The following is a 10,000-nucleotide window of genomic DNA, read 5'->3' on the forward strand; positions in this document are numbered from 1 at the left end:
TGTGTGAGAGAGCAAGTGTCAGTGTGTGTGGGTGTGTCAGTCTATATTTATATAGACGATCTGGAGGAGGGGACTGGGTGTAGGGTAACAAAGTTTGCAGACGACACAAAGATAAGTGGAAAAGTGAATCGTGTGGAGGGCGTAGAAGGTCTGCAGAGAGATTTGGACAGGCTGAGTGAGTGGGCGAGGATCTGGCCGATGGAGTATAACGTTAACAAATGCGAGGTTATTCACTTTGGAAGAAATAATAGCAAATTGGATTATTATCTAAATGGAAAAAAATTATAACATGCTGCTGTGCAGAGGGACCTGGGGGTCCTTGTGCATGAGACGCAAAAACCCAGTCTGCAGGTGCAACAGGTGATCAAGAAGGCAAATGGGATGTTGGCCTATATCGCAAGGGGGATAGAATATAAAAGCAGAGATGTCTTGCTGCATCTGTATAGGGCATTGGTGAGGCCGCAGCTGGAATACTGTGTGCAGTATTGGTCCCCTTATTTGTGGAAGGATATATTGGCATTGGAGGGAGTGCAGAGAAGGTTCACCAGGTTGATACCAGAGATGAGGGGGTGTTGATTATGAGGAGCGACTGAGCAGATTGGGTTTGTACTCGTTGGAATTTAGAAGGCTGAAGGGGGGATCTTATAGAGACCTATAAGATAATGAAGGGGCTGGATAGGGTAGAGGTGGAGAGATTCTTTCCACTTAGAAAGGAAACCAGAACTCGAGGGCACAGCCTCAAAATAAAGGGGGGTCAGTTTAGGACAGAGTTGAGGAGAAACGTCTTCTCTCAGAGGGTGGTGAATCTCTGGAATTCTCTGCCCACTGAAGTGGTGGAGGCTACCTCGTTGAATATGTTTAAATCACGGATAGATGGATTCCTGATCGGTAAGGGAATTAGAGGCTATAGGGATCAGGCGGGTAAGTGGAACTGATCCACTTCAGATCAGCCATGATCTTATTGAATGGCGGGGCAGGCTCGAGGGGCTAGATGGCCTACTCCTGCTCCTATTTCTTATGTTCTTATGTCAGTGTGTGTGGTGTGTCAGAGTGTGTGTGTGTGGGTGTGTGTGGCTGTGTCAGTGTGTGTAGGTGTGTCAGTGTGTGTGGGTGTGTCAGTGTGTGGGTGTGTCAGTGTGTGGGGGTGTGTCAGTGTGTGTGTGGTGTGTCAGTGTGTGGGGGTGTGTCAGTGTGTGTGTGGTGTGTCAGTGTGTGGGTGTGTCAGTGTGTGTGTGAGTGTCAGTGTGTGTGGTGTGTCAGAGTGTGTGAGTGTCGGTGTGTGTGGGTGTGTCAGTATGTGCCAGTGTGTGTGGTGTGTCAGTGTGTGTGGTGTGTCAGTATGTGTGATTGTCGGTGTGTGTGGTGTGTCAGAGTGTGTGATGTGTCAGAGTGTGTGAGTGTGTGTGTGTGTGTCAGAGTGTGTGTGTGTGAGTGTGTGTGTGTGTGAGTGTCAGTGTGTGTGGTGTGTCAGTGTGTGTGTCAGTGTGTGTGTCAGTGTGTGTGTGTCAGAGTGTGAGTGTCAGTGTGTGTGGTGTGTCAGTGTGTGTGAGTGTGTGTCAGTGTGTGTGGTGTGTGAGTGTGTGTGTGTGTGGTGTGTGAGTGTGTGTGAGTGATGTGTCAGAGTGTGTGGGTGTGTGGTGTGTCAGGGTGTGTGTGTCAGTGTGTGTGTGTGTCAGAGTGTGTGAGTGTGTGTGTGTGTGTGTGTGTGTGAGTGTGTGTGTGTGAGTGTCAGTGTGTGTGAGTGTCAGTGTGTGTGGTGTGTCAGAGTGTGTGAGTGTGAGTGTCAGTGTGTGTGGTGTGTGTGTGTCAGAGTGTGTGAATGTGTGTGTGTGTGAGTGTCAGTGTGTGTGGTGTGTGTGTGTGGTGTGTCAGTGTGTGTGGTGTGTCAGTGTGTGTGGGTGTCAGTGTGTGTGTCAGTGTGTGTGGTGTGTGTCAGAGTGTGTGAGTGTGTGTGTGTGTGTCAGTGTGTGTGAGTGTCAGTGTGTGTGTCAGTGTGTGTGGTGTGTCAGTGTGTGTGTGTGTCAGTGTGTGTGGTGTGTCAGAGTGTGTGTGTGTGAGTGTGTCAGCGTGTGTGGGTGTGTGTGTGTGAATGTCAGTGTGTGGGTGTGTGTGTGTGTGTCAGTGTGTGTGGTGTGTCAGAGTGTGTGTGTGTGAGTGTCGGTGTGTGTGTGTGTCAGTGTGTGTGAGTGTGTTAGTGTGTGAGTGTGTTAGTGTGTGTGTGTGTGAGTGTGTCAGTGTGTGTGTGTGTGTGTGTGTCAGTGTGTATGGGTGTCAGTGTGTGAGTGTGTCAGTGTGTGTGTGGTGTGTCAGTGTGTGTGAGTGTCAGTGTGTGGGTGTCAGTGTGTGTGTCCGTGTGTGTGTGTGAGTGTCAGTGTGTGAGTGTGTCAGTGTGTGAGTGTGTCAGTGTGTATGTGTGTGAATGTCAGTGTGTGTGTCAGTGTGTGTGACCGTGTGTGTGACCGTGTGTGTGTGTGGTGTGTCAGTGTGTGGGTGTATGTGTGTGAGTGTCGGTGTGTGTGTGTGGGTGTGTCAGTGTGTGTGGGTGTCATTGTGTGTGGGTGTCAGTGTGTGTGGGTGTCAGTGTTTGTGTCCGTGTGTGTGTGTGGTGTGTCAGTGTGTGTGTCCGTGTGTGTGTGTGGTGTGTCAGTGTGGGTGTCCGTGTGTGTGTGTGGTGTGTCAGTGTGTGGGTGTGTGTGTGTGAGTGTCGGTGTGTGTGTGTGAGTGTCAGTGTGTGTGTGTGGGTGTGTCAGTGTGTGTGGGTGTGTCAGTGTGTGTGGGTGTGTCAGTGTGTGTGTGTGAGTGTGTTAGTGTGTGAGTGTGTTAGTGTGTGTGTGTGTGAGTGTGTCAGTGTGTGGGTGTGTGTGTGTGTGAGTGTGTCAGTGTGTATGGGTGTCAGTGTGTGAGTGTGTCAGTGTGTGTGTGGTGTGTCAGTGTGTGTGAGTGTCAGTGTGTGGGTGTCAGTGTGTGTGTCCGTGTGTGTGTGTGAGTGTCAGTGTGTGAGTGTGTCAGTGTGTGAGTGTGTCAGTGTGTATGTGTGTGAATGTCAGTGTGTGTGTCAGTGTGTGTGACCGTGTGTGTGTGTGGTGTGTCAGTGTGTGGGTGTATGTGTGTGAGTGTCGGTGTGTGTGTGTGGGTGTGTCAGTGTGTGTGGGTGTCATTGTGTGTGGGTGTCAGTGTGTGTGGGTGTCAGTGTGTGTGTCCGTGTGTGTGTGTGGTGTGTCAGTGTGTGTGTCCGTGTGTGTGTGTGGTGTGTCAGTGTGGGTGTCCGTGTGTGTGTGTGGTCTGTCAGTGTGTGTGTGTGTGAGTGTCGGTGTGTGTGTGTCAGTGTGTGTGTGTGGGTGTGTCAGTGTGTGTGGGTGTGTCAGTGTGTGTGGGTGTCATTGTGTGTGGGTGTCAGTGTGTGTGTTCGTGTGTGTGTGTGGTGTGTCAGTGTGTGGGTGTGTGTGTGTGAGTGTCGGTGTGTGTGTGTGAGTGTCAGTGTGTGTGTGTGGGTGTGTCAGTGTGTGTGGGTGTGTCAGTGTGTGTGGGTGTGTCAGTGTGTGTGGGTGTCATTGTGTGTGGGTGTCAGTGTGTGTGTTCGTGTGTGTGTGTGGTGTGTCCGTGTGTGTGTCCGTGTGTGTGTGGTGTGTCAGTGTGTGTGGTGTGTCAGTGTGTGTGGGTGTCAGTGTGTGTGTCAGTGTGTGTGGTGTGTGTCAGAGTGTGTGAGTGTGTGTGTGTGTGTCAGTGTGTGTGAGTGTCAGTGTGTGTGTCAGTGTGTGTGGTGTGTCAGTGTGTGTGTGTGTCAGTGTGTGTGGTGTGTCAGAGTGTGTGTGTGTGAGTGTGTCAGCGTGTGTGGGTGTGTGTGTGTGAATGTCAGTGTGTGGGTGTGTGTGTGTGTGTCAGTGTGTGTGGTGTGTCAGAGTGTGTGTGTGTGAGTGTCGGTGTGTGTGTGTGTCAGTGTGTGTGAGTGTGTCAGTGTGTGTGTGTGAGTGTGTTAGTGTGTGAGTGTGTTAGTGTGTGTGTGTGTGAGTGTGTCAGTGTGTGGGTGTGTGTGTGTGTGAGTGTGTCAGTGTGTATGGGTGTCAGTGTGTGAGTGTGTCAGTGTGTGTGTGGTGTGTCAGTGTGTGTGAGTGTCAGTGTGTGGGTGTCAGTGTGTGTGTCCGTGTGTGTGTGTGAGTGTCAGTGTGTGAGTGTGTCAGTGTGTGAGTGTGTCAGTGTGTATGTGTGTGAATGTCAGTGTGTGTGTCAGTGTGTGTGACCGTGTGTGTGTGTGGTGTGTCAGTGTGTGGGTGTATGTGTGTGAGTGTCGGTGTGTGTGTGTGGGTGTGTCAGTGTGTGTGGGTGTCATTGTGTGTGGGTGTCAGTGTGTGTGGGTGTCAGTGTTTGTGTCCGTGTGTGTGTGTGGTGTGTCAGTGTGTGTGTCCGTGTGTGTGTGTGGTGTGTCAGTGTGGGTGTCCGTGTGTGTGTGTGGTGTGTCAGTGTGTGGGTGTGTGTGTGTGAGTGTCGGTGTGTGTGTGTGAGTGTCAGTGTGTGTGTGTGGGTGTGTCAGTGTGTGTGGGTGTGTCAGTGTGTGTGGGTGTGTCAGTGTGTGTGTGTGAGTGTGTTAGTGTGTGAGTGTGTTAGTGTGTGTGTGTGTGAGTGTGTCAGTGTGTGGGTGTGTGTGTGTGTGAGTGTGTCAGTGTGTATGGGTGTCAGTGTGTGAGTGTGTCAGTGTGTGTGTGGTGTGTCAGTGTGTGTGAGTGTCAGTGTGTGGGTGTCAGTGTGTGTGTCCGTGTGTGTGTGTGGTGTGTCAGTGTGTGGGTGTGTGTGTGTGAGTGTCGGTGTGTGTGTGTGAGTGTCAGTGTGTGTGTGTGGGTGTGTCAGTGTGTGTGGGTGTGTCAGTGTGTGTGGGTGTGTCAGTGTGTGTGTGTGAGTGTGTTAGTGTGTGAGTGTGTTAGTGTGTGTGTGTGTGAGTGTGTCAGTGTGTGGGTGTGTGTGTGTGTGAGTGTGTCAGTGTGTATGGGTGTCAGTGTGTGAGTGTGTCAGTGTGTGTGTGGTGTGTCAGTGTGTGTGAGTGTCAGTGTGTGGGTGTCAGTGTGTGTGTCCGTGTGTGTGTGTGAGTGTCAGTGTGTGAGTGTGTCAGTGTGTGAGTGTGTCAGTGTGTATGTGTGTGAATGTCAGTGTGTGTGTCAGTGTGTGTGACCGTGTGTGTGTGTGGTGTGTCAGTGTGTGGGTGTATGTGTGTGAGTGTCGGTGTGTGTGTGTGGGTGTGTCAGTGTGTGTGGGTGTCATTGTGTGTGGGTGTCAGTGTGTGTGGGTGTCAGTGTGTGTGTCCGTGTGTGTGTGTGGTGTGTCAGTGTGTGTGTCCGTGTGTGTGTGTGGTGTGTCAGTGTGGGTGTCCGTGTGTGTGTGTGGTGTGTCAGTGTGTGGGTGTGTGTGTGTGAGTGTCGGTGTGTGTGTGTGAGTGTCAGTGTGTGTGTGTGGGTGTGTCAGTGTGTGTGGGTGTGTCAGTGTGTGTGGGTGTCATTGTGTGTGGGTGTCAGTGTGTGTGTTCGTGTGTGTGTGTGGTGTGTCAGTGTGTGGGTGTGTGTGTGTGAGTGTCGGTGTGTGTGTGTGAGTGTCAGTGTGTGTGTGTGGGTGTGTCAGTGTGTGTGGGTGTGTCAGTGTGTGTGGGTGTGTCAGTGTGTGTGGGTGTCATTGTGTGTGGGTGTCAGTGTGTGTGTTCGTGTGTGTGTGTGGTGTGTCAGTGTGTGTGTCCGTGTGTGTGTGGTGTGTCAGTGTGTGGGTGTCCGTGTGTGTGTGTGGGTGTCCGTGTGTGTGTGTGGGTGTCCGTGTGTGTGTGTGGGTGTCCGTGTGTGTGTGTGGTGTGTCAGTGTGTGGGTGTCCGTGTGTGTGTGTGGGTGTCCGTGTGTGTGTGTGGGTGTCCGTGTGTGTGTGTGGGTGTGTGTGTGTGGTGTGTCAGTGCGTGTGGTTGTCAGTGTGTGTGGGTGTCAGTGTGTGTGTCCGTGTGTGTGTGTGGTGTGCCGGGTGTGTGTGTGGTGTGTCCGTGTGTGTGTGTGGGTGTCCATGTGTGTGTGTAGGTGTCCGTGTGTGTGTGTGTGGGTGTGTGTGTGAGTGTCGGTGTGTGTGGGTGTCAGTGTGTGAGTGTGTCAGTGTGTGTGTGGTGTGTCAGTGTGTGTGAGTGTCAGTGTGTGGGTGTCAGTGTGTGTGTCCGTGTGTGTGTGTGAGTGTCAGTGTGTGTGGTGTGTCAGTGTGTGGGTGTGTGTGTGTGTGTGTGAGTGTCAGTGTGTGGGTGTGTGGGGTGTGGTGTGTCAGTGTGTGGGTGTGTGTGTGTGGGTGAGTGTCACTGTGTGTGGGTGTCAGTGTGTGGGGGTGTGTCAGTGTGTGTGTGGGGTGTCAGTGTGTGGGTGTGTCAGTGTGTGTGTGAGTGTCAGTGTGTGGGCGTGTGGTGTGTCAGAGTGTGTGAGTGTCGGTGTGTGTGAGTGTCAGTGTGTGTCAGAGTGTGTGAGTGTCAGTGTGTGTGGGTGTGTCAGTATGTGTCAGTGTGTGTGGTGTGTCAGTGTGTGTGAGTGTCGGTGTGTGTGGTGTGTCAGAGTGTGAGTGTGTCAGAGTGTGTGTGGTGTGTCAGGGTGTGTGTGTCAGTGTGTGTGAGTGTGTGTGTGTCAGAGTGTGAGAGTGTGTGTGTGTGAGTGTGTGTGTGGTGTGTCAGTGTGTGTGGTGTGTCAGTGTGTGAGTGTCAGTGTGTGTGGTGTGTCAGTGTGTGTGAGTGTGTGTCAGTGTGTGTGGTGTGTGAGTGTGTGGGTGTGTGGTGTGTCAGGGTGTGAGTGTCAGGGTGTATGTGTCAGGGTGTGTGTGTCAGTGTGTGTGTGTGTCAGAGTGTGAGTGTCAGTGTGTGTGGTGTGTCAGTGTGTGTGAGTGTGTGTCAGTGTGTGAGGTGTGTGAGTGTGTGGGTGTGTGTGTGTCAGAGTGTGTGAGTGTGTGTGAGTGTGTGTGTGTGAGTATCAGTGTGTGTGTCAGTGTGTGGTGTGTCAGAGTGTGTGAGTGTGAGTGTCAGTGTGTGTGGTGTGTGTGTGTGTCAGAGTGTGTGGGTGTGTGTGTGTGTGAGTGTCAGTGAGTGTGGGTGTCAGTGTGTGTGTCAGTGTGTGTGGTGTGTGTGTGTGTCAGAGTGTGTGAGTGTGTGTGTGAGTGTCAGTGTGTGTGAGTGTGTGTGTCAGTGTGTGTGAGTGTCAGTGTGTGTCAGTGTGTGTGGTGTGTCAGTGTGTGTGTGTGTCAGTGTGTGTGGTGTGTCAGAGTGTGTGTGTGAGTGTGTCAGCGTGTGTGTGTGTGAGTGTCAGTGTGTGGGTGTGTGTGTGTGTGTGTCAGTGTGCGTGAGTGTCAGTGTGTGTGGTGTGTGAGTGTGTGTGTGTGTGATGTGTCAGAGTGTGTGGGTGTGTGGTGTGTCAGGGTGTGTGTGTCAGTGTGTGTGTGTGTCAGAATGTGTGAGTGTGTGTGTGTGAGTGTGTGTGTGTGAGTGTCAGTGTGTGTGGCAGTGTGTGTGGTGTGTGTGTGTGTGTCAGTGTGTGTGGTGTGTGTGTGTGGTGTGTCAGTGTGTGTGGGTGTCAGTGTGTGTGTCAGTGTGTGTGGTGTGTGTGTGTGTCAGTGTGTGTGAGTGTCAGTGTGTGTGAGTGTGTGTGTCAGTGTGTGTGAGTGTCAGTGTGTGTGTCAGTGTGTGTGGTGTGTCAGTGTGTGTGTGTGTCAGTGTGTGTGGTGTGTCAGAGTGTGTGTGTGAGTGTGTCAGCGTGTGTGTGTGTGAGTGTCAGTGTGTGGGTGTGTGTGTGTCAGTGTGTGTGAGTGTCAGTGTGTGTGTCAGTGTGTGTGGTGTGTCAGAGTGTGTGAGTGTCAGTGTGTGTGAGTGTCAGTGTGTGTGAGTGTGTCAGTGTGTGTGAGTGTGTCAGTGTGTGTGTGTGAGTGTGTGGGTGTGTGTGTGTGTGTCAGTGTGTGGGTGTGTGTGTGAGTGTGTGAGTGTGTCAGTGTGTGGGTGTGTGTGTGTGAGTGTGTGTGTGTAAATGTCAGTGTGTGTGTCAATGTGTGTGGGTGTCAGTGTGTGTGACCGTGTGTGTGTGTGGTGTGTCAGTGTGTGAGTGTATGTGTGTGAGTGTCGGTGTGTGGGTGTGTGTGTGTGTGAGTGTCAGTGTGTGTGTGTGGGTGTGTCAGTGTGTGTGTGTGAGTGTGTCAGTGTGTGTGGTGTGTCCGTGTGTGTGTGTGGTGTGTCAGTGTGTGTCCCCGTGTGTGTGTGTGTGGTGTGTCAGTGTGTGGGTGTCCGCGTGTGTGTGTGGATGTCCATGTGTGTGTCCGTGTGTGTGTGTGGGTGTCCGTGTGTGTGTGGGTGTGTGTGTGTGGTGTGTCAGTGCGTGTGGGTGTCAGTGTGTGTGGGTGTCAGTGTGTGTGTGTGGTGTGTCAGTGTGTGGGTGTCCGTGTGTGTGTGTGGGTGTCCATGTGTGTGTGTGGGTGTGTGTGTGTGGTGTGTCAGTGCGTGTGGGTGTCAGTGTGTGTGTGTGGGTGTGTGTGTGTGAGTGTCAGTGTGTGGGTGTCCGTGTGTGTGTGTGGGTGTGTGTGTGTGAGTGTCAGTGTGTGTGGGTGTCAGTGTGTGTGTGTCAGTGTGTGTGTGTGGTGTGTCCGTGTGTGTGAGTGTCAGTGTGTGTGTCCGTGTGTGTGTGTGGGTGTCAGTGTGTGTGTCCGTTTGTGTGTGTGAGTGTCAGTGTGTGTGGTGTGTCAGTGTGTGGGTGTGTGTGTGTGGTGTGTCAGTGTGTGTGTGTGTGTGTGTGTGTGGTGTGTCAGTGTGTGGGTGTCCGTGTGTGTGTGTGGGTGTCCGTGTGTGTGTGTGGGTGTCCGTGTGGGTGTGTGGGTGTCAGTGTGTGTGGGTGTCAGTGTGTGAGTGTGTCAGTGTGTGTGTGGTGTGTCAGTGTGTGTGAGTGTCAGTGTGTGGGTGTCAATGTGTGTGTCCGTGTGTGTGTGTGAGTGTCAGTGTGTGTGGTGTGTCAGTGTGTGGGTGTCCGTGTGTGTGTGTGGGTGTCCGTGTGTGTATGTGGGTGTCCGTGTGGGTGTGTGTGTGGGTGTCAGTGTGTGTGGGTGTCAGTGTGTGAGTGTGTCAGTGTGTGTGTGGTGTGTCAGTGTGTGTGGGTGTCAGTGTGTGTGTGGTGTGTCAGTGTGTGTGAGTGTCAGTGTGTGGGTGTCAATGTGTGTGTCCGTGTGTGTGTGTGAGTGTGAGTGTCAGTGTGTGTGGTGTGTTAGTGTGTGGGTGTGTGTGTGTGGTGTGTCAGTGTGTGGGTGTGTGTGTGTGTGTGGTGTGTGTGTGGTGTGTCAGTGTGTGGGTGTCCGTGTGTGTGTGTGGGTGTCCGTGTGTGTGTGTGGGTGTCCGTGTGGGTGTGTGTGTGGGTGTCAGTGTGTGTGGGTGTCAGTGTGTGAGTGTGTCAGTGTGTGTGTGGTGTGTCAGTGTGTGTGGGTGTCAGTGTGTGTGTGGTGTGTCAGTGTGTGTGAGTGTCAGTGTGTGTGAGTGTCAGTGTGTGGGTGTCAATGTGTGTGTCCGTGTGTGTGTGTGAGTGTCAGTGTGTGTGGTGTGTCAGTGTGTGGGTGTGTGTGTGTGAGTGTCAGTGTGTGGATGTGTGGGGTGTGGTGTGTCAGTGTGTGGGTGTGTGTCAGTGTGTGTGAGTGTCAGTGTGTGTGGGTGTCCGTGTGTGTGTGTGGTGTGTCAGTGTGTGGGTGTCCGTGTGTGTGTGTGGGTGTCCGTGTGTGTGTGTGGGTGTCCGTGTGTGTGTGTGGGTGTCCGTGTGTGTGTGTGGGTGTCCGTGTGGGTGTGTGGGTGTGTGTGTGGGTGTCAGTGTGTGTGGGTGTCAGTGTGTGTGTGGTGTGTCAGTGTGTGTGGGTGTCAGTGTGTGTGGGTGTCAGTGTGTGTGTGGTGTGTCAGTGTGTGTGGTGTGTCAGTGTGTGGGTGTGTGTGTGAGTGTCAGTGTGTGGATGTGTGGGGTGTGGTGTGTCAGTGTGTGTGTGTGGGTGTGTGTGTGTG

General features: G+C 52.6%; 1 protein-coding gene across 1 annotated transcript in view; it reads right to left on the reverse strand.

Annotated features, from left to right (window-relative positions):
- The window catches only part of LOC144486422 (neural cell adhesion molecule 1-A-like), a 48,913-nt gene that overhangs the window by 9,071 nt on the left and 29,842 nt on the right, over window positions 1-10,000 (reverse strand). The window lies entirely within an intron of this gene.

Source organism: Mustelus asterias, unplaced genomic scaffold (assembly GCF_964213995.1).
Source record: "Mustelus asterias unplaced genomic scaffold, sMusAst1.hap1.1 HAP1_SCAFFOLD_334, whole genome shotgun sequence".
NCBI classification, from domain to species: Eukaryota; Metazoa; Chordata; class Chondrichthyes; order Carcharhiniformes; family Triakidae; genus Mustelus; species Mustelus asterias.